Below are 25,119 nucleotides of genomic sequence, written 5' to 3'. Positions count from 1 at the left end.
ACCTAATGGCTGGTTGATTTTGGTTGTGTCTTATGCAAGCTAAGTCATGAAAAACAACTCTCACTAACGGAGACTCGACTTCTATCGTTCAGCGTAAAGAGCCTTTGAGAAGAACTGGACTGCTCGTGAGTGTCACATCACTACTCTCAAGAGGTTTAACTTGAGAAAGTCAAAGGTGACAGTTCTGTGTCTCACCCCTAGAAACTGAGAAATAGTCCTGCAGACATAAATGCCTCCGATCAAATAAGTAGCCCTGCCATTGTTGTCTTTCTACGGATGTCTTTATGTATTTTTTTATGGCAGATGTTTTTCAGTGATGTTTTCATTTGAAAACTTAAAAAACTGGATTTTGTTTCCTTGTGTTGAATTTTGACTGATTGTTAAATGGTTTTGTTGTTCGGACACACTGCAGTGTGACATGCAAAAAGTAGAAAATTAGGAATGGGACAAACACTTTTTCACACCATATTCACCTTACCGTAATTATAGTTTTGACAGCATAGTTTAATTTGACATACTTGGCAGCTTTAAGTTCTGCACTCACAATAAAAATATGCCCCCTGAACATCGTCAAGGAGGGAGATGAATATGAGTTTGTGGAAAAAATAGCATTAATGTAGCTCTTAATTTGAAACCAGGACTGAAACACATACACACACTCGTGATTTTTGCTCTGTTATCACTCTGCTCCTATTTACCTTAAAGATGCAAATAGGAGTAAGAACAGATTATCATTTATTCACAACAAGATTCCTATGGGATCCCCCCAGGGACAACTTGCTTTGTAGGTGTTCTATCAAATATATATTGTGTAGGCTTTTGATATTCTGTTTCAAATTCATCAAATTGTTCTCATCTGTATCACTTGGACAATCTGACTTTTAAATGAAAGATGACAACAAAGACAAAGGTGCTAATGTTTTTTTTTTGAGTTAGTGTATGTAAATTAGGAGTGAAGCTTAGAAAACTGTGCAGGGGGGGCACAATCAAAAATCTGCTAATGTTCCGCACAAGGTGCTGTAGAGAATTTATCCGTTCTCCATGCTGAGTTCTTGATGTATGAGGTTAAAGCAGAATCAGTGAGTTGAATTCATGAATTCCACCTATTAATACCAAAATACAGCTAGTTAGAGCTAACAGACAAAATGGCCCCCAGGTGGGTTTGTGATCTCCTTTGTTACACCCCAAAGAGGGCGTTCCCTAGTGTGTCCTTCCTTTCCTCTACCCATAGCTCTCATTTGCATTTCTTAAAATGTCCTTTCCTAGAGCTTTAGCTTAGCAACTAGCTAGAAGAGATAAAAGGAAAACACAGAACTATTTAAGTTTATTTGATAGGGACGGATACACATGCACATAGACAAACTGAACAAAACAGCAGACCCATGTTTGCGTCACGGTGCAATAGCAACAGCTAGTTTGCAGCACTTGTCCCTATGGGCTTTTAAACAGTACCTCTAAAAAAAATGTGAGTGATAATCATTTCAAATAGCACAACATAATGTTGACAACATCTACAAACAGTGAAACATAAAACATCAAAAGCGGATACAGTTCTGTTTTTGACATAACCAGAGTTTTTTTTTTTTTTTTTTTTTGAACGTACTAAAACTGGTCACAGAACTAAAATCAACAGGAAGTGATTCTCAACGGTGCCTTTTTTTTCACTTGAGCACCAGACCCGCAAAATGTCTGTGCACGCCACTGTTCCAGACTACCATTTGATACACAGAGTAACAGAATGACAAATAAAAAATTTGTAATGCATCTGAATTAGGAAAATTAGAGTTTTTGATGATGTAATGATACAATAGGGTATTAGTTAGGCTATCCACATGGGTAGCCAGTTTGTCTTTCAAGCAAATGAAAAGTGCAGTTGGCCTCTTTCAGCTAACTCACCAGCAATGTTCTGCATTAATTGGAGGAGGGGAGCACTGTGCTATTCCATGCTCCACACAGCCAAATAAATCATCTCCACTCCAGGACTTTCTTTGGCATCTCATTAAAACTGATTTAAACTTTATGGATGGTATGATAGACATTTTTTTTTTCTTTTGTATTTTTGAAGCCATAACTTTTTAAGACCTTGGTGTAGCTCTGTGCTGAAAGCCGGCCCATGTCGAGTTTAAACGTGGAGCCAAACGGTTGACAACACAGCCCGAGTTTGTGTCTACATGCTCTGTGTGGTAGACAGTTGATGTTTAAATAGCTGCTTTTCTTCATGTTGACAACTGCTTCAATGTAAATCGTTCAGAAAAAAGAAAAAAAAACAACTTTGGGAGTTGAAGTGATTTGTTTTCTCTCCACTTCATGAACACAGACACACGCTCATAGACTTGAAACCCCTGCATGGACACACTCGTACTAAGATGGACACAAACCCACTCAGCCGAGGAGACAATTGAACCCACAAAAAAGAGATAACTTTGACCTAAAAAAAAAAAAAAAAAGGACAAGCAAAAACATAGTGGCACAAAAAGGGGGAGGGAGAAAGCAAGACAAGGGAGACAAAGAGGTGTGCATGTTGTTAAACTTAAAAGACAGGGTTATACTTGTGTGACGGCTGCAAAGTCACTCAGGAGAACAGATAAAAATGCAGTTGACTGGCTATCAGCAGGGTGAAAGACCTCAAACAACAACAACAACAAAAAAGAAATGTATCAGAGACACGCTTTTTTTTTAATTTTGTCAACATGTAAATGTGGCTTTAGGCTCCATCCAGTATCAAAAAAATGATCAGTTTTTTCTAACATTACAATGCTTTTTAAAGGTTCATGGCATCCTACAGGCCTGCTGGAAGGAACTCTATTCGTAGGTTTACATTTGATGAAATAGTTCTTCGATGTGGTTTGAGTCAATGGATGGAGGAGCAGTTCTGCTGCTCGTTCTCATTGCCAATAACCCCGACGAGCTCTTGATAATGCCGGATGAAAGTATCCAAGAACCATTTGAGCGTTCCCCCTTTTTTTGACAGACTAATTTCAGGAAAAACACAAACATTCAAGCTCACGTTTCAGTTTGGCTCCTGGCTAGACTCGGTGTGAGCGCCTGTCGTCTTGATTGGAGCTGCTCAGACAGCTCATATTTATGTAAATTAAAGTAATTAAATAATTTCAGACCAGGAGGCATTGTAGTGGCTTCACACACCACCTTAGCTTGATGGTTTTTGTTGTTGTTTTCCTTATTTTATTTATTTATTTTTTTAAAACCTGGGTTTAACATGTGGGAAAGACATCCTGGATTATCATATATTTTAATGTATTTTATGACTTTATCATGAAACTTGATGTTCATGCCAAAAACAAAAAGAGTAAATAAAACAAGGGGAAAGCACGTGGACATGGCTTCAGGTTCAAATTTTGGCCAAAACTGAGCGAGAATAAATTCAAAGATTTAGCCAGCCTCTTGTTTAAGCATTGCAGTACATCCTCCCCCCGCCCCCCCTTTTTTTTCTTTTTTTTCTTTTAATACTTTCATCGTGCTTCTGGCTTTGTTTACATTTTGACTGATTGGATTGTCTTTCCATCGATTGCCTCATTTGAGACGCGGAACAACAGGAAAGTCTTCGGAGAGCGCTCCGCATCGATTTTGACGCACTGCGACCTTTGACTTTCACAAGTCTGTTACCTCAGCAGTAAAAAGGATTCGCGGAAGGCATGCGACGCCAATATAGACACATTTTAGAGTCGCACCTTTATCCAGAATTTTCCCATCGACCAGACTCATAAATATGCAGCTCGTCTTCCTTTTGTTTTCCTCTCGTTGACTGGACTTTCCCGTTTAAAACTTGACCAAAGTCATTTCAATAACACAAACACACACACTCACACTCACACTCAAAAATGTACAGGCTCCCCAGTTACCTCTTATGCCTTCTGCAACACACTGATAAGGCCCTCTCTGTCTCTCCCCTAGTGTCTCTCACACTTTCTTTGTCCTCCTTGCATTTTCTCCATCTCTTTGCCGCTTTGTTCATTTTTGTTGCATCTTGGTCTCTGTTTAACTGTCTCCTGGTATCCATCATCTTTGTCATATTCCCACCATTCTGTTCACCTTCAAAATAGCCCCTTTCCCAGTGTTGGATTTTTGGTTTTTCAAATCATGATCTTGATTCATCGCTTTTCTTGAAATTGCTAGTGCTTAGTCCCAGTGGAATGATGGCTTAAAACCATAGTATATTCTTTTTGGCTTAGATTTTGGGTCTGTATGACAGCTTCTGTGTTGGTTTTTTTCAGAATGTGGTAAGCGATAATAATTCTGAAAACAGTTTTTTCCAAATCAAAACTCAATGAACAAAATTTAGTTTTTTTTTTTTGTTGTTGCTTTTTCTAGTATGGACGAAGCATGCATTTAATGCGTTGCAGCAACTTTTAAGAGCTGGGGTTACTAATTAAAATGATTGTCGTGTTTTATTCAGCAAAAGAAGTAAAAAAAAAAAAAAAAAAGAAGTTTCTCTTAACCCAAATATTTGCTCCACACATTTATGCATGTGATAAGACAGAAAAGACTGTCATGGTATGCTGCAGACAGGCAGAGTTGAAATGAGGATATGAAGGCCCCAGGATGCAGCTTTATCCTGCGATTCCTCTCAAATGAGCTTTTCATTTGTTTCTCCCTCTTTCATCTTCTTAACTGTGTAACAGAAACTGGGGTCCTGGACCAACCCTTTCATTACATTCCAGTTATTTGAAACTTTTTTTAACTGACAGAAGACTCACTGACTGCTAATTGATTTGGGCAGACCAATTTTTCTTTCTTTTCTTTTTTTTTTTTTTTTTTTACCCATTTCCTGACTTTTGAAGATCTAATCAGATTTACCTTACTTTGAACAGAGGCCAGGGGAAATGGGCCATACTTCAATTTCAAATTTATACAGCAGGAAAATAGGAAGTTATTGATTAATGTATTTCTAGAAACTCTGAACAACTTATAATGGTAAATAATATATTTTAAAAAAGTGCTTTAGTGACATTTTTAAAGGAATAATTTATAGGAACTCGGTAGAAATAGTCAAGTGTCGGGCAGGTGTGTTTTTTGTGGAGAAAACAAAACATCAACTGAATATTAATATTTTAGTTAAAAGGTTTTCTAAAGATTTTATAAAAATGCTTTAAAATGTGAATCTGTTAAAACGTTTTTTACATACCTTCACTCGCAATGCTAGTAAATGTGTAAATATTTACATATAATCTTAGGGTTTATGTTGACCACTTCCGATAATTACTGTACAAAGACTGTTATGTAGAATTATTACACAAAATGAAAAGGATTAGAATGGATTAAGTTGGTAACTTTGATTTGATTTAGAACACAACAAGACAGTCTGCGTTTTTTTATCCTTATAGTAATTGTATGGCATCTGAATGAACATCTTGTATAAAACAGCTGCCTCATCTAACCGGCTACGCGCTCTCTCCTCAGTGGGTCTGCGAGCTCGTAAAGTGTACCCAAGGTTACTTTGTCAGAGCAGCTGTTTCCTGAAGAGAGACGGGAGTAAATTAAAACGGGTCACGTGACCTAGCAAACTGCGACTAACACCGACACAGACACCCAGCCCGCCGTAAGTATTGTTAATGTGTTACTCTGCAACTTTCAGAGGCCAGTTCTTCCTCCAGCTCTCTCTCTCTTTCTCTCTCTCTCTCTCTCTCTCTCTCTCTCTCTCTCTCAGACACGCATATCTCACTTTTCTGAGCTCAGCACGGCTCATGGCACTCAGAACAGCAACGAGTGCAATGAATGACATGCACTTGTACAGCTTAACTTAGGCTTTGGAGTGTGCGTGTCTTTGTGTGGAAGCGTATTTGATGTCAGCAGGGTTGATTCACACTCACTTACCCCCCGACAACTGGAATCATACCACCCGCCTCTTGACGAGCTCACATCACACACACTCGCACACACAAAGCTAATTAGGAGTCTTCATTATTGTTGGATTATGCTGTTCAGCTCCAGAGCTACAGGCATTCTTAATGGATCCAAAGGAGCTAAGGACTGTTAAGTACACTTAGCGGAGTGATACAATAGATTTATGCACAATAAGTTGTAATAAACCATTGTATACATATACGTTTACTTTTTTTTTTTTTACTTTCAAAGTTGGCTTTTGCTTTGAAAGTTTTTCTGACTGGACTGAAAGGCAAATTGCTACTTCAGAAGAGAGAAGGAAGCATTTGAAATGTTGCCTCTTGCCCACATATTAATGCTGCTGACTGCATTGGAGCTGTCATGCTAGGACCTGCTGAGATGTGAAGAGACAATCACAAGTCAGTGTTATGCTCAAATACATTTCAGCTGGGAATCAAACCAGTAACACTGTGATTGATCATACTACGTCTAAATCCTCTAAACCACTGCGTGATATGCAGGTGTTTCTCTCCCCCTCAGGAAATGTCCTACAGTCCTTCCTGGGGCGACACTGTGTTCAAGCGAAATCGATAATAGTATGCTGCTTAATCCCTTCCCTGTGTCTTAGGAGAAAACTTTTCTTACTTTTCAGAGACAAGTATCCACCATTGAGAGAGGAGCCAGTTTGTTCTCTTTTATTGGGGTTGACGGCAGATCACTGGTTCAAATCCCGGTCTGCCCGGGCACGACACTTCACCCATCTTGCCATTAGAAGGACCCACTATAAAGGACATTCTGAATAAAATTGCTTATTATTGTTGTTATTAATAACAGACATGTTAGTAAATGTGTCTGCAAGTGTCTGTCGGTAAAATAAAAACCACCCATTGCTGGCCTGTTACCACAGAAAATGACAAGCTAAGAACAATCTCCATTTTTACACCAAGAGAATGACAAGAAAGAACTATTGGACTTATCACAACAATATAACTTTTGCAAAAAAAAACAACAAAATAAATAATTTAGCTAATAATATATTGTATTTTGTTTAAGTTGTGCAGAATAAATCTGCTCAAAATCAGTTTCTCTCAAAATTTTCCCACCATGTGATTAAAACATTGAGTGCGACCGTCACTACGACACATGAGCACTGTGAGAAAGGAAGAGATACCAAAAATGATTAAAGTACAAGTTTCTACATGAATAGGCGAGTGACTAAAGGGACTCGCCTTTTTTGGGGCGTACACTTTGAAATGAGTTTCTATTTTTCTCGATTATCATACCCTCAATAGCACTACAGCCAATGTGACATGTAGGAACTGTCTACGGTTCATTTCTTAACGCCATCTTGGCGTTATAGGGACCGGACCCTTAGCATGATGTCCGCTCTTCAAACCAATATGCTTCTCTCCACTCATCCTCCCACTGGCTCTTTGTTCCAGCCTCACACCCTCCTCAGTCATCTTCTCTTCTGTCATAAAAATCATGAAATGTAATATTTTTGCATGTAGTGATGACAGTGTCAGTTGCCATATCTTTGTATGTGTTTGCTTGTGACAGTCCACATTAGTGCCGACGTCTAAGCTTCTGCTTGTGGCTACATGGTTGAGTTATTGCATGCTTGCGCGCGTGTGTGTATGTGTGTGTGTGTTTTCTGTGTGTGCATTGCTTCTAGCCACAACTCCACACTCAACTGGCTTATTGCTACCTTCTTGCATCATCACTCTAAAAGATCTTAAAATCTCTGTGGCGGCTTTTAGTTGCAAACTGCAATTTAATTTAGTGTTACGTTTCTTTCCTCCACATGTCGGCTTAGAGGATGAAAAAAAAAAAAAAAAACTGGTGGATAGTGGATATATTTTTCAATGGCAATAAAAGCTGAAAGTGAGGAAACAGAAGAATGGTTAGTCACTGACTAGTTGATGGAGCTGTAAAAAAAAGAAGATGGATTGGAGTACACCTGCAGCCCTGTGCACCATTCCATGTGATCCTGTAACGTACGGCTGATTTTTTTTTTCTCGTTTGATTTTCCTTTCTATGACCTTGTTTCGAAAATAGATGATGAAAAAAATGTAGTTTTTACATGTTTGTTAAAACTCTCATTGTGTTCTGACAGTAAAGTAGGAGACGGATATTAGGTGAAAAAAATTGAGCCCCTCTTGCTCGTCAACGTGGTCCTGCAGCCATTTGCAGAAATAGATTGCTTTCGGTCAGAAACAACCAATCAGAGTCAGGAAGAATGTGTTAGCATGTCAATCACACTTGTGTTCGAGCTGCCCACACTCTTTCTGGTCAAAAAAAGCACTGGTGTTTACCTTTACGATTACAGGGGTATTGCAGCTGTGCTACTGGCGTAGAAACAGGTAAATTGTCCATTTTCAGAGTTTTGGACAGGCTTCACTGTGAGAGAGAAGCTGTTCAGGGAGGGCTGTGGTGCAGCAGAGAGTAAGAGTGTGTGAGATGTAAGGTGTGCTTGATAAAAATTTCAAGTCAAGTTCACCGTTTTCTCAGAACGCCTTATTGCAGCTTTAATGTGACTAGAAATGTTCTGTTGTTCACAACAAAAAATGACAACACTGCGTTTTGAAAGAATGTTGAAACAAAATGTAAACAGAACAAGTAGGAGGAGGAATGTGTAATTAAATATTCTTATACCACTATGAAGAAACATAAGCCTATTGATCAATTAAGTCTAAGTCATACTTTTAATACAATAAATAGGAAAATATATCGACAAATTCATAATTCAGTCACTATGTCACCAAAAAGCTAAAATTCATTTTTTTAGCACACATGTCTATTCATCTAGAAAAAGATAATAGTTGCACCTATAAATTAACAGATGTTGGTAAAAAAATAACCCTTAAAAGCTGTAGGCTTGGTTTGGTTAGCAACCGAGCCTGCCTCAAGGTGTGTTGAGGTTTAAAAATGTGAGAATCTAACGGAAGAACTGGAGGGACTTGAGTTTTCATTTTGCCACAGCACAGAGTCCTCTGCCTTCGAAAGCCGTTTCTGCACGCTGCCCGTCAGCCAGCTGGAACAAGACATGCACACTTTCTCTCATTTACAAGAAGGACAAATTTGTCCATTTCAAGAAATGTCATGATTTTTAAATGAAAACAATAGCACCCAATCACTACGAGTGGTGCGTTTGGTCAATACCGACTTGCAGGCTGGCCATTTGAGCAGATGCACACCGACCATTTATACCCCATTTATATTAGAAAGTTCTGGTTATGTTACTCTGTGAAGATCATTGCCACTAATTTATAAAATGCTTTTTCTCTATAATTACTTTTTTATATATTGAGGTGATACACCACTAGATGTTAAAAAAAATATAGCTGGAATGATCAGTATTTTGCACATTTAATAACCAATAGCAATAATTCTTGCTCCTCTATTTAAAAAAATGCTATTAGTTTATGTTTTACATTTTAATTTGTGTGCAAATGAAGCTGTGGTATCTTTATTATTCATGGTAACCCTACTGTGATAATCTGTTATTGGCCCCTGACTAAACAGTAGCTTCAACATATCATGTCTGCATAATGATGCAGTGGTCTGCACTGTTGCCTCATGTTGTGACGGCATTTGGTTCCCGTCCTGGCTGTGACATTTCTAGTGCATAGTGACCAGCTGGATTTGAGATGAAGCTAGTTGAAACCTTGATAAAGTGTCTTGATTTTTCATTTCCATCGTAATGGTTTTGTTGGTTCTGTTCTGGCTTCGGTTTTAGTCCTAGGATCAAAAATGTCATGTTAAACATTCAGGCAAATGGTAAAAGTGAATCTTTGTTTATCCTTAGCCTTAATACCCCCTAAATACAATTACATTTTTGTCTGGTGCTTCAGTGGCATGGAAAGATAATGTGTTTTATGCATCTTGTTATCCCCACTTAAGTCAGGCTGCCAAGGAAATTTGGCCACGTTAAAAAAAATAAAAAATGCATGGCCATTTCAGACACCATGCAAACTGTGGAATTGACACATATGCTTAAATGTCACAGCAAAGACCCAGAAGATATTGTATGAAGATACTTCACTCTGCACACATGAAGACTTAGTCACGTCAGAATGCACAGCGCTTTAACTAAGACAGATGGACAGCAATCTGACAGCTTTAAGCTAATAATTATTCGACCTCTTGAGGGAAATTAGACTATATAGAGGCTTGCACTTTCATCAGGTGACCAGAAAGTATGGAGGAGAGAAATAATAAAACCAGACGGTGGCTTGACAGCATAAGTAAATCACCGTGTCCTGACTGCAATTTAAACCGCACCCCCCGTACACACAAAAGATTAAAATGGAGGATCTACTCCATACGTGCGACGGGAGAAAATGCGTTTCACAAAACCACCCTTTTTTTCCTTCGTGTTTACTCGTGAAAAAAAAACTCATTTTATAATGCCAGCCTACACACTAGGGTAAGAAACACTGTGACAGCAGTTTTACCATATGCTTCAGCAGTGCCATCGCAGGGTAGGTCATCCCAGCTGTTTCTCGGGGGCGGGTGAAGGGTGAACGGCTGCGGCTTTCAAGTTAAAACGGATTTTTCACGACCGTGCCTGGAAGTAGTAGAAAGATATGTGTTAAATGCTCACAAATGCTAAGATGTCCCTGTAATAATTTTTTGCTGAAATGTCTTAGCTTGAGATATTCCAATCCCTAACACTTGGTATTACATATTATAATTATAAATTGTCCCTGTAAAGTGAAAAAAGAAATGGAAAATCAACTTTTAGTTTGTGTATATCTTATTAGTATAGAGCAACAATTGCACTGAGTGGATTGACTGGTTTAGTGGTTTGGTGCTCATGTGTTTTGTTGTCATCGGTTCTTCTCAACAACTGTAGAAAACAAGCAAAAAATTTATTGTTTTCCCATAATACATTCTGTCTAGAGATTACAACAAAAAACACTAAGTTTTGTCAAGTCTGGTGTATTCTAATGGTGTTACTGATGTTCTTTAGCAGACATGTTGTATGCCACTGTTTGCTGCAGGCAGAAGACATTCCCATGGCTTATTTGGTTCATCGTTGTTTGATCCGCTCCTAAAGCAGTAATCCGTAAAAAAACTGATGATGTACTGACTTCTTGAAGGAGTTGCACATATTTTGCAGGTAGATCTTTTTTTTTAACTGTGACTTCGAATTAGGTGCCGAGGGATAGGTGTACGAAATGGGTTCCGGCTCCCCTGAACTGTCTGGTTCTTGCTACCTTTAAATGCAAAGCTCCGGAAAAAAAAAAAAAAAAAAAAAACCTGTCTGTGATACTGAACTATGATGGATTGAACGCTGATTCAGCATACCCTTGCGGAGTAGGTTACAGAAGTGAAGCTTGGCTTCCTCTGCAGAGATTAAAAATAAAAAATAAAAAAATCACATATCCTTTAAATTAAAAACAGAAAAAACAAGGATGAACTTGCACTACATTCACCGTGGATGTAATATATAATCATAAACCTGATCCAGAGACAGCCTTATGCGCCACAGCTCTGATAGAGTGAAGCGTCTTACTGCAAATATATGTGTCAGTGTTGGGCCCTCAGGTAACAGCTAGCCTAGTTTGAGGTGTGATAGGAACACACATTCATTGAGATAGTAACATTCCTGAGGGGGAAAAAAATGTTGTGCTGACCAGATGAGTTGTCTTCCCTTCATCTCATGACTGTGTATGGTTGAGTTGTTGTTTGGGGTATGTAGAATTTTTCTCTCTCTCTCTTTTTTTTTTCTTTTTTACACTCCGTGTGCATGTTTGGTTCAGTGTTTTATAGGTCCCATAGGGTCACAAGTCTGACTCAGCACTTTGCCAACTTTCGCACCAACTTTGAAGTGTGAGCAATAGAGAGTCTGTTCGGCTTACCTCAAATTCAGAAGTCAGAATCAGTGTAACCTTTACTGACCAAGATCGAGTGCAGAAGGAAACAAGGAATTTGACTTTGGTTTTCAAGCGCTCTGTGCACAAACATCAAATATGAAGAGAAAAACTTTTACACTCAGATTCACAATTCACATTTTTAGCAGGCTGCATTGTAATAATCTGGTCTGATTGTAATAATCCGACCTTATTGCAAAAATATATTTATTCTTGTTACTGTTTATATATAGCTATATGGAGTAAAAATATAATGTTTTGCATTATTTCATTGTGCAAGTACCTTATTGAATTCACGGAGGAGTAAATAGGTTCAGGTTTTCAACAAATTTATACAAAGAGAATGGCTTAGAAGATTACGCCTGTTTTTCTTCTTTATCTGCTTTGATACTTTGTATGTTGCTTTATTTGTATCCTTTCATGCAAGTGAAATATTTGGTTCGCTGTTTCTCTTAGCTCTTCTATTCATTTCAGGCCTCTTGTCAGGCTTTCTTCTCTCCCTCTTCTGTGTCTTCAAGGTAAAAGCGTACCCCCCTCTTTGACTATGCGTATGTGCCTGTGCGTGTGTGTGTGTGTGTATGCAGGTAGGTATGAAAGTGTTTGAGTAACAAAGAGAACGAAAGATTGTTTAAGTCTCCAGCCGAGTTTTGCTGACCCCATGCAGTTATGCAGTTTTGCTTCTTTTGCTCAAACAATTTGCTGCTGTGCTCTCAATTACACAAATGCACATTTGCAGAGAAAATCCACGGACTACTAGGAGAGGATTCTGACTGAGTCTGACTCCCAGGCTTCATATTTACAATGTCAAAAATAAATAAATAAAAGGTCCATGTGACGTATTTGTTGGTGTGAGAGGAGCAAAAGGTTAACTTGAACCATAAAAAAGAGTATAGGACAAACACAATTCAAAATGTACTCATTGGTGATTGTCTTGTGATGTCCCAGATCCACCAAGTTCTTAATCGGTAATCTATTTAACTTATTCCTCTGACTTTTTGAAGGGCACAAAGTTTTGTTCTCTTTTTATCTGCCAACATTATCAAGCATAATACAATATCTGTCTTCTATCCTGTTTTTGTTGGTATGAACTCAATAATATCAGCATACCAGCCTCTGCATTCGGTGTAATAATTCCATTTGCATAAATGGTTCTCTAAATGACTTTTGCAGCTGAATTTGTAAGGTCCAAACCTCTAAATGAGGACTCTCTGTATAAAATAATATTTCTCTTGCTTCATGGAAAAGAGTCAAATACATCTAAACAGGACAGTAAGAATCCTCCAAGAAGCTTTAGATGAAAAACAAAAACAAAAACAAAAAAACAGAAGAAGAAAACGGTACTTCCCACTTGGAAGGCTTATGGAGGCCTGCTGTTGTGCCACTCTTCTGGCCTCCTTCATCCCTGCTCAAACTGAATTAGGGGAATTAATGGGTCCACCTTCGAAGCTGCTAATTGACTTTCCATTGGCAGCGCTTCCATGGTGCTGACACACAATTTCAACACATCATGTGCCAGTTCTCTGTAATGCAGTGTTAAAGAGGTCACAGTCATTTTCCTTATTTCTACGAGGCCGTGTTGGAGTCCAGGGAGAAAGAACCGGGGGCATGAATGATGGCGTTCTTCCATTACGAGGTAAAGCACGAAACGGCTCTGCTTGGCACCATCCTTCCCTGCATCATTTTTCTCATGCTGACGGTGCCCTCTTGACGTGGGCAGGATCAGCCGTTCGCCACCGCAACGTTTGAAGCCGTGCTGTCGCAGATGCACAACTGCCCCGTGTTTGCATTTTTAGCAGGCTGCATCATATTGATTTACACTATTATCCAATGCATCCTGTTTGTAAGGGATAGAAAGGAGTTTCAGAGTTTAGGAGAGAAAGAACAACACATTTCAAGGAGAGCAGTCTTGCTATTGTTTTGGAAGTTGCAGCCTGGATTTAGGCTACAACATAATGCTAGCACAAACAAACCCGGGACAGTGAAACAAAGTGACAACAACGCTTAAATCGAAGCATTACGACCAAGGCTTTAATTTAAATACATTCAGAAATATATTTAAGGGACCAATGGTAAATAAACACAAACTTAACCACTTTGTCATATTGACATATTGGGGGGGGGGGGGGGGGGGAGAGAACCTCCATGTTCCAGTCAGAAGCTCCACTCAGTTTCTGCAGAGCTGTAGATAAGTGAATAAGCGAAATAACTGATGTTTATTAGAAACTAATTCTTTGGGTTGATTAAAAAAAATAAATGTTCGGACATCAAGTTTGTTCTCAAGCTAATTTTCTTTAAACAACTCAATTACCTGAACAGCTATACGAAAAACCTCATAAATATTCCAGAGCCCTGAAAGAGTAGGTTTGTGTGAAGACGGATAAAAGCTCTCTTTTGTCTGCACACCAGTCATCACTGCTGACTGTCAATGTTGGGAGGTTGTTTATTGTTTATTGCAACCGCCTTGAAATACCTTTAACATCCCCAGGTAGCTGATCAGGTCTGGGGACAATTCTTCTAAAATTTTGAGGGTTGTTTACTCGCTGATCTTGTTCCTATCTGCCAACATTTGTCGTATCGCCATTGTTTTTTTTGTTTTGTTTTATGTTTGGCATCATTAAAAAGCTTAGACTTTCTGAGTCTGTAAATAACCCAAAACGCCCACAAGGAGACTTGTTTCTGGTTGTGTTGTGGCCAGTCACATATTTTTCTGGATTTATTTTACAGTTTTTGTATCACTCTAAGAATAATACTCTTTCATTCTTTGTCTTTTTTTTTTTTTAGTTTTTATCGCATTTCTTCAGTTTGCAATCCTGCCTTTTCTTTTCCAGCAGCCTTTGCTGCATTTACCTCCTTTATCTAGTCCTCTCTTGAATGCTTGAAGGCTTCTCTCCTGCCCAGTTCACACCATTCGTGCTTCTCAACTCGTTCTACCCCCCATTGTCATTACCTGTGTCTCTCTCCACATGACCTCAATTCACAGGCAAGCTCGCATCTATTGCCTCTCTGTGTCTCTTTCTGTCTTTTGCCAGGTGTAGCTGCGCTGCGCTTCAGGCTAATGTGTGTGTGTGTGAGGAGAACATGAAGCATGCGTGCGTGTGTGTATGCGTGTGTGTGCGCGCGCGGATGGGGGCAGTTTATGCTTTCATGAGGAATGTTTGCAGTACTGTATGGTGGTGAAAGCTTCTGTGTTTCTCTCCCTTTCCTCTCGATGTCCTCAATTTCTAGGCAGCCATCTCTTCTTCTTTTTTTTGTGTCTTTTTCTTTTTCATTTTTCACCACATGCTTCTGTCTCGCTCTCCAGGTGTTTTTAGTTTCCAGCTTGAGGCTAATGTATGTGTGCAAGACGTATAGGGTGGGGAAGGAGGATGCCCTAGTTTTTGCAGAAAAAGTAGAGGAGGAATTAAAGTTCCTGCAATCTCAACCATAGCCATTAAATCCCTATATGTATAAGGATGTAAAAACTGATTAGAATGTGTGTTAATGTGGCTTTATCTTAATTGTGAAGAAAATCTCTCCTCCTCCTTCTCGGCTGTCCTCACAGCCACGCACCAGAATAACTTTAGTTGCAACCATCACCTAAGTGGTGCTAGAATAACTGAAAGTAGCTGGATTAGAAGAATTAAACGATCTGCTTCCCGGGTTTATTTGGCCTAGTCAAGGAGGTTCTCCTGCTCAATTTCCCCGCCATATATTAAGAAATCCCCCTGCAGCAGGGAACATCAAACACAGCTAAGGATTGCGAGTACGGAAATATGATGGAGACTGTTGATGGAAAAGAAAATGAGCGCTGAGGCTCAAAGTGAGCCAGTGGAATCCTGTGCTGATGACTGGAATTACAATTCATTAATTCGGTTTGATATATAGAAGGGAAATTCCTGATAGGCCGATGAAAAGGAACTGGCATCTGCCGAGAATGTTAATTAAATATGAGAGTTATTGTCCAGTCGTCAGGGGTGCTATTTGGCTTTAAAGCCAGTGATTGTGCTTGGCTTTCAGCTACGTACAGCACCGGTCAGACGTTTGTGTACAGCCACCACGGACGTCACTGTCAGTAATTTAGAGCTTAAATGGGACCTGCTCTTTTTTTTCGGGATGTAATAATTGCGAAACGGTCAACTTAAGGCATTTGAGTTGCTGCAAGAGCTTTTAAGGTGTTGATCATAAACATTGATTTATTTATTTTTCCTAATCAGCACCCTCAGTATTTGTAGATCACACTCTCTTTACTACGCACAGTGATGCTGGTAATCCATTAACTTCCAGTTTATGACAGATTCGCACCAATGTGGTTTGCGGCATCCCTGGCCCTCCTTACCAGTTTGCTTTCATCCGTCAGTGTGACATTTAGCTCAAATGGTTGAAAGACAAAATGTGGTGCTTTAGCAGAAAAATAATCCCAAAAACTCATCAAAAATGTAGCTTTAAATGGATAAACCGGGCTCACTTTAAGCTTTGAATTGGCCCTCGTGCCAATCATACTGACCATTTGTGGAATACGCATTAAAAAGTAATTTGCGGCAGGAAATTCATATTTTAAGTTAACTCTACCAGTTATGAGTAGAGGAATGAATAAACGTCTAACCAGAATTATGCCTAAGCTCACGATGACAGAAATGTAGTCAGTTTGCAATTTTCTAAAGAAATCTAATCTAGTAGAATAGAATTTATTACCCTTTGCGCAGATATAGTATAATCACATTGGAATTCATGTGCATTTGTCCTACTCAAGAATTGTAAAGTTTTAAAACAGATTGAGAGTAAATTATAAGACAAAATGGAGACATAAGAAAAAAAAAAACACATTTAAGAAACTCGCTAAGCTTGCATGCATGATGCAATGTCACGCCCCGTGGAGCGCCATCCCATCTCTGTCTGTGGGTGTGTTTGTACTCATTTGAGTCTGTCTAAAAAAAATATTAAGTTCTGGGTTTTAAAACAATTTTATTCATATGGTGAAAAATAGATTTATAATCAAAAGCCCCAAATTGATTCATTAAATCTGTGATGATGGGGACTGGAGAGACAACATAAAGTAACTGGGATTTTTTTTTTTTTTTTTTGCCATGCACTTCCACACTCCGCTGAGATTTGTTTGCTTTTCCCGAGCCACGGTGCTAATGTACATTCTCCTGTAGGCAGGCAGGGGGACTTTGCAAATGATGTAATCGTGAGAAACATCACCACAGTAGGGAAGCTGATGTCTCTTCCTCTTCTCTCATTTCAATCTCATGAACCTCTTGTTCCTCCTCTCCGTCTCTCAGGGGTCCGAGTCCCTTCACTGTCCTCTGTTTTCTTCTTCCATACTTCAGAAGTTGAAGAGTAATGGGATTTAGTGCTTCCTCTATTTTCCATTAATGCATGTGTTTGTGTATATTTTCCCTTCTGCTCCTCATACTGGGTTAATAATAATAAAAAAAAAAGAAGTTCTCTTGCTCTAAGCGTCTTCCCGTTTTCTACCTCCCTAACCCTCTCTTGGTTCCCCGTTGCCGCCCACTCCTTTTCCTTTTGGAAGTGGAAGATTGAGAGAAGATGAGATTCAAAAGAGGATGGAATCCTGAAAAGGGTGATTTGAGAGAGGGAGGGGGAACACAGGGAGATGATCAAAGGAAAGGAGACTTTTCAGAGAGTTCCTGAATTAAATAGAAGATTAAATCAAATTAATGCCAAACTGCGAGACAGAAGGAGAGGAAGGTAGAGAAAGAAAAGTGGAGGCAGCTATACGATAAATAAAAAGGGCCTTTTGTAACAAATTTGAAAGTAAATAGGTAACGACAGCCTCCTCTCTGTTCAGGCATTTCCTTTGTTTGGTGGGAAGATTAACTTACTTTCCTTAGTTTCATGCTCCAGTGATTTTTATATTAAAGTGAGAAGCTTATTGCAGGAAATTAAAAGGAAGCCACTGTTACCTATTTTCATATGCACCATATCCTTTCTTATGTGGAAAAATGCTGCCAGTCCAGGTCATAAAATTGCTTTAATTCTTTTGCACAAAGCTCATTAGGTTTAGTGACCAAATTCGGTAGAATTACGTAATATAAAGTTGAGTGGCACTTATTAGCATCCAAGGTAAAGATGAGTAAAAATAAATTCATTTAATTTTCCCCGCCCATTTATTCATTTTTATCATTATCTAATGCTGAAAACATGCAGTAAATTCTCAAGTCATTTTTTTTTTTTAAAGTGTCTTTCATACACTTGTTGGTTCCCTTGCTCTTAAAGTATGTTTGTCAGAACAGGTCGCCAAATTTGAGTTTAAACAGTCCTGTCTTTTTAAAGGAAAAATTCAAGAAGATGTCCCGTTACACCTGAATTTCCCCCCGAGACCCACAGCATCAAAGATCCTCCAACAAAACTGTGATTATAGTCAGGAGGTTAGTTTTTATGCAATAATCAGGCATCTCCTGGCCTGACATAAAGCCAGGATTCACTGAACTTCATGGAACAATACATCTTTGCATTTGTGATGATTGAGTGGAAAAAATAAAAAAATCTCTCCTCAATTTTTCTTCGTAACGTCCACTTGGCACACATACTGTAGCTATATGTTGGGTTTTATGTTTTACCGTGATGGCAGGAATTCACTCTTGGCTGAAGTTCTCTGAAAGCTTTCTAGTAGACTGAAACATTTTTTAATCATTGCTGTAGGTATGAGCAATATTTCTTGAATTACCCATTGGCTTTTTCTCAATTTTACAGTGTAATGGAATGGAAGTACGAGAGATTGATTTGTTCTAAGGCCTTTTGGACATCTACCGCGGGGATGCATCGCGTGTGAAGTGTGCTGTGTATTTCTTTTTTAAGAGAAGAAAGGTGATTGGATGATCGGGGTGATTGAATTGATGTTCAACATGGAGAGGGTTTAGAAACAACTGTCAATCTTGCACATTTGTCATTGTGTAAATAAGCCTCACTAGAAATGCTACAGTAACAATTTCAGTTGATACTGATTTTATCAAGCATTTGTAGAGCTACACAAATTGTCTGTACCTCTGGCATAGCCTTAGATACATTATTTTCCATTTATTTTCAGTTGAAAACTGTAGTAACAACACAGGTCGCTACACTCTGATCAAAGGTCCTCAAACAAAGCACCGCGGTTATACCCCAAAGATTTTATCCCAAGGTGTTGCATTTAACCACAGCATTTTAGGAGTTTAGTTTACAACCTCTGCTGTGGCCACTGCAGTAAACTAAATGCTGGACAAAAAGAGAAACCTGTTATAAAACTGTGTGTGTTGTCAGAAACCTCCCAAAGTGAGCTCCTCACCCGCCAACAGAGGAAGACGATCTTTTGTACTTGGTATTTCCCAGGGGTGGACATGTGTACCTCCTGGTACAAAAAAAAGATTTCCATACCCTTTTAAGGTGGAAGACAAACTCCTGCAGCATCTTAAAAGTCAATTTTAAAGCAATTTGGAATGTTGTCAGCTTTTACAAATGTCTTGCGGAATAAAGTCCTAGTTGGAAACAAAACGACTGAGAATTCACCGTATACGGAGTTGCTCTTTTTTTTTAAGTTCCTTTTCTGTTTTCCTACCCAACACTTGAAAACTGCATTTATTCCTAACTATCTTTTACTCAAAATTGATCCTTTGGTGGCTGATACATGATCCTCTTTTATTCCCTCTGCTTTCCAATTTTTCTCAAACCTCTGCTTCTGATGACTTCAGGGAGCACTGGCCACTTTGGCCATTAGATAACATCCTTGATCAATATATGCTATCCATGCATGAGAACAGACAAAGAAGCACTGGGTCTGTGTCCGTCTTGGCCATGTGTGCATTTGTGTGAGGGCTAATGTGTGTGCATTTCCTTTAAAAAGTGTTTCTCTGTGGGATCGGTATGTGGCCGAGTCTTGAGCTTTTAATACCCCTGCTAACACCACACTGGCCAACATTTCTCTCCCGTTGTCCTCTCTGCCTTCTCGATCAAGGTTTCAGCGCAACTTCAAAACAAATACCACATTGCTGTTGAAGACAACTGAGTGTATTTTGTCCTGTTCATTGAGAACAAGAACAGTGTTTAAAAAAAAAAAATGGTGCTAGGTTAAAAATGTCAGCAAGTTTCAAAAAATATTATGTCCAACAAGAACGTAAGTTTCTAATTTACTGATAGACATTGCTAGTTTTATCTCAGGTGTTAAGTTCAAGACAAAAAACAAACCATGTTCAAACATACAGAGCCCTGCAAAGCTGTTTAAACCTAAACTTTTCCACATTTTGTTGTAGTACGACCACAAATTTCCGTGTATTTTAAGCACAACACAAAACGCTTTTAACAAATGACTTTTGCAGATGAACGTACTTTCATGTAAATTTCTCCACTGCAGTTTGACCTGGACGTTTAGTGCCCCTGTCCTGTTTGGAGGACCAGTCTAAGCTCCTGCAGCCTCTGGCAGATTTTCTGCTAGTATTTGGCTGTAATTTCCTTGTCTCGTGTTCTCATCAAGGTTGATTAGCTTCCCTGTCTGTGATGAAAAAGAGGCTTCCCAAGTTTATTAGCTTTACGACAGGAAACATGTTTTTGCTTCAGTTTAGATGATTTACAATGCATGGAAGTTATTTTGGCTGTCAAAAACTTTAAAAATATTGTACTAATAAAGCTTGAAGAGAGCTTTGTTCGGATGCTAAGTCATGACCCAGGTTTGAGGTCAAGACTGCAACAATACATTTTGGAAAAACAAATGACTAAATTGAGATTAGTCAAAATTAAGCATTGATTTCTATGTCTAGCATCCAACCATGTTGACAAAGTACTGATAATTGGATAATTAAGATCTAAATGAAGTTCTAGGCCTATTTTTATTTGATAGCCACTCAGAACGTCCTGTGCGTACCAGAGTAAAATCGACTATATATCTATCAGATGTATCGAAAGCTGATGCATAACAGGACAAGGAGTAAATATGTAACTGTGAAAATGTTCAATGATTCACCAGGACGTTAAGAGCAATTTCTCAAAAAAATGTTTCCAGAGACAGAGACGACATAGAAAAATACAATAGAAAGTATTGAAGAGACAGTTGATTTTGCACCAGAAGAAAAAGTAATTGTAATGTTTTCTCCACATTTTTATCTGAAATGCAATGTTTTTATCTACGACAGGTGTGTTCCGATGCGTGAAAAGGCGTCATGCTTTTCCCACTTATTCCCGATCTGCATGCAGCTCAGAGCACAGCATAGTTCACAGTGTAAGCGTGCGCCACCGAAAGTGTTTCTTTTAGGTTATTTTATCCTCAGCAGAGTTAAACTTTTATCACAAATGGAAGCTTTTGATGTACATACTCATCTGTCTGTCAGTCGTTTTCTTCAAGTGAAACATCAAAGAACGTGTGTGCCGTGACTGTCTATGCAAAACTTGTAACAGATTGCTAACTGAGGCTCCACAGAACAACACAAACCATAGATAACAGATAACATACTGATCAAAAATGGGTTTTGATCTTTTTTTTTTTCAATCTAGTGGGCAGTGTTGTGCAAATTACTTTTAAAATGTAATTAGTTGCAGTTATTTGTTACTTTCCCCGTTGTAAGTTACTATATTGTAAAAGTAACTAGCAGGAATAGCAACTATTTTACTTAAGAAAAAACAAAAACTTGTTAAAATATGTAAAACCATTTTGGATTTACTTTTACTAAAATTTTCAAATGATATCCAGGGTGTAGAAAATCTGTATGTTTGGCAGTTAAAATTAAAACTCATTGTTTTTGTTGCATATGCGCCACGTGGGCAGATACCAACTGATCTTTGATCAGCACGAGGCTAAGGAGCAATTAGCCAGAAACTTGATGAGGATGCGAATGCTGTGGTAAATAAGTTATTCATTTTAACCCTGGTTAAATTCTTTCTCTTCTTTCTTGATTCTACTTGTCTCAGAGATCCCAAGCAAACCAATTGAGCAAACCACCAGCCAACCAAACTGTTAATCCAACCAGCCCTCCCCCCCCAACTATAAAAAAAAAAAAAAAAGTTGAAAAGTACACCTATTTACAAGCAATTTCTTCCACTCTGTCCTCACCACCACTTAGGGCTGGACCAATTTATCTACAGATCTGTAGAGCTGCATAAGGCTGCAATAAGAGCAACAACCGTACGAGAGGGTGATAACTTTCTGGAGTGGGTGATGTTGGGGTGTGGTTATAGCCCAGCTTTAGAGGACAGTTGAGGGTGTTTGGAAGGAGTTCTGGTGCGTTTCTCCTCGATTGCAGTCCTGTGCTCAGGCCAGGAGAGAGGCCGGGCTCAAACCACAGTCAGCCATCAACACAGTGATTACTGAGAAAAACAACTATCAAATGTTTAAAGATCAACTACTCAGTTAAATGCAAAAATAAATAAATAAATCATCTCTGTACACAACATGAAGTCTTTCTCCAATCTTTGTAATTGCCAAAGAGACACAGTTCGTTGCATTGTTTTTGACCAAACCCATGAATTTCATCACTTTTTTTAAAGACATGCGGTGTTCACAAATGTTGCTCACATTGCAACTCCAGTCTTTGCAGCCTTTTGCTTATTCTATGCGCGTCAATTAATAAAGTGTTCCACATAAAAATCCGATCATCTATCGTCCTGCTTTGCTCCAATTCTGTCAAATATTACCCTATTTTGGCTGCTTGCTGATGTTTGGTTAAAAATAAAAAGGAGCCATAAATACCTTAAATATCATTCTGCATCTTTATCTGGCAAATTTTTGTTTACAAAAATTGTTCCGCAGCATCAGTGGGATGCTGGTTCTGCTGCCTTTGCTAATGATAATGATGATTACAATAAAGGGAAACGAGTGGAGCTGCAAGTGAAATGATCCGAAATAGCCCCGCTTTCTTTATATAGTAAAATCATCCCGTTAAAGCCAAATATTTATCACAGCAGTGATCTGTGGACTGATTATGGGTTTAATGATGAATAAGGTCAGTTGCTAGAAAGTGGAGTCAATTTTTCTTAAAAAAAAAAAAAAACTGTCTTTAAAGTTTCTGAAATCAGAAACATTTTGCGGATTTTTAAAGTAAAATATTCACGTGCAGTTTTAAAGAAGTCTGGCCAGCAAACAGGATTTTTTTTTTTTTTTTTTTTGAGTAGACCTTGAGGTTTATATTTACTTTATCCACATTCTAATTTTAGGAAAGATGTGTTCCGTTTTCCTTTGAGGCTTTTAATTTAATTCCTTTTGTGAACAAAATGACCCCTCGCCTACAACAAACCCATTAATTAACCATAATAATGGTCTACATGCAACCTAACCATGTTATGGCCTGCAGGCTCCATACGGCCATGAAAATGTCCCATCCTGGCCCAGGATGGTCAATTAAATACTCAAGGTTAAGCATGGCACATTTACTTTTATTGTTCATTTGCAGTGACAACTGTTGTTATGCAATCAAATAAAAATAAATCACATTAAGAGTTCATAAGATGCGTCAATTGTCTCTAAATAACAATTTTAGCTACTCCCAATGCCCCTTTTGAAAGTTAATACCCCACTTCTCTAAATAGTGGCATAAATTAAAAATGTTCATCTTCCAGAGGATTTTTTTTAAGATGCGTATCTCAACGACTAACTGTTTCTGAGTGTAACCTAGGAACTGTGAAATCATTGCTGAGAAGAGCTGTAAGCTTTTGGCAACTCTTAAGACATTGACTTTACACTGACCCCTGACATTTATCTGTAAGGGTGACTCACAGCAAACACTTAAGCGCAAACACACACACACACACACGCACACACACACACACACACACATGTTGGAAAGATGCACAGACTCTTGGTCTTTTAAAGGCCTAGTGGTCTAATGCAAGCTGTCAGCTCTGCCACATTGTTTTGACTTGTTAGGGATGGCGCTGCAGGGTGAAGACGTGCTCTGTGTGTGTGTTGTCTTTTATACGAGTCTGTACGTTTTATCATACACGTCTCTGTATTTGTTTGTAAAGCCGACATGACATGGAGAAACGGCAAAGACGTGCGTGTACACTTTGTGTGTTTAACATATGGTGGACCTTTTACGTCAGTCGCTGGGGGTGGAGTATTTGCAAAATTACTTGTGCTCCATTAATTTTTTTTTTTTTACATTTTGTCTTTTGCATCTAAACACTCCATTGTGTTTGACTGACACACAAAGTAGTTTGCACTTGTGAAAGTAAGTGTGAAAATATTTCCACCCGTCTGTCCATTTTTCTTCCACTTATCCGGGTCGTGGCGGCAGCAGCCCTCAGACCCAGACTTTCCTCTCCCCAGCCACCTGGCGCAGCTCCTCTGAGGGAATCCTAAGACGTTCCCAGGCCAGCCAAGAAACGCAGTCCCTCCAGCGTGTCCTGGGTCTTCCTCTGGCTCTCCGCCTGGTGAGATGTGCTCGGAACACCTCACCAGGGAGGCGTCCATTAGGCGTCCTAACCAAGATGCCTCAGCCGCCTCAGCTTGCTCCTCTTGACGTGGAAGGCAGTGGCTCCACTCTCAAGTCTGGCCAAGCTTCTCTCTGTGGAAGAGCCCAGACATCCCGGGGAGGAAAATGCTTATTAAAATCAGAAAAAGTGTACTTGAATTAATATTACGCACCACAGAGTCAACTTTTTTTTTTTTTTTGTAACTATCTTATGCTGCAATTAAAGCTTCAAGTATTGAAGCTTTAATTTTCATGCAAAAAAATGATTGTCATTGCAGAATAGTTCAAGCAATTGATTGGTTGGTAGAAACATGCTCAGTTTAACTGGATCATTGTAACAAATAGATACGTTTTGACAATAACCATTTTACTGTTGAGCTGTGTGTACACATAAATTGTTGACCTCCAGGAAGGTCAGCGTCTACCCTCAGTCTCAAGTCTTTTGCAGTTTTTAGCAGGCTCTGTTCTGCGATTGTAACTCCCTCTGTCCCTCCCAAAAACACGATGGCATGTTCAGAAGACGTTCAGCTTAGATTATTCTGCCCGATTTGTGAATTCCTGCAGCTCCTCAAGTAACCGGGCTCCTCAAATAAATAGGCATTTGAAAACGAAAACGATGGAGCATTATTTTATAACTCAGCTCTGCTTTAAAATACAACGCAACTTTACCGAGACACTATTGTGGACATAAAGACTCTGCTTAACAATTGGAGGACTTCTTAACACAACAATTTATTTTGGATATCAGAATATATGTGCAACACTTTTACGATGTTCTGGCATTGGTGAACTTTGACGGGGTAGAGAGAGAAGAGTTAGAAGGTTGGGAGACAAACCACTGACTGCTTCTACTCCTGCACCATGCAGCATCCTAAATATTTGACATGCTTATAATAGATTTTTATTTGTAATTTTTAAAACCAGGCATTTCTTCGTTTTCCCTTTAGAAATGCATACTACTTTATCTTGCTCTCCTACATTATGGGCATCTGTGAACAGCATGGGAAGCTATTTCTTCTCTCTGA

General features: G+C 38.9%; 1 protein-coding gene across 1 annotated transcript in view; it reads left to right on the top strand.

The window, feature by feature from the left end:
• LOC106924683 (CUB and sushi domain-containing protein 3) overlaps window positions 1-25,119 on the top strand; it is a 392,355-nt gene that overhangs the window by 34,708 nt on the left and 332,528 nt on the right. The window lies entirely within an intron of this gene.

Source organism: Poecilia mexicana, unplaced genomic scaffold, assembly GCF_051168715.1.
Source record: "Poecilia mexicana isolate PSO_F unplaced genomic scaffold, ASM5116871v1 scaffold_11, whole genome shotgun sequence".
Lineage (NCBI taxonomy): Eukaryota > Metazoa > Chordata > Actinopteri > Cyprinodontiformes > Poeciliidae > Poecilia > Poecilia mexicana.
Note: the sequence above shows the minus strand (reverse complement) of the source record. Positions and strands in the feature narration are given on the sequence as shown.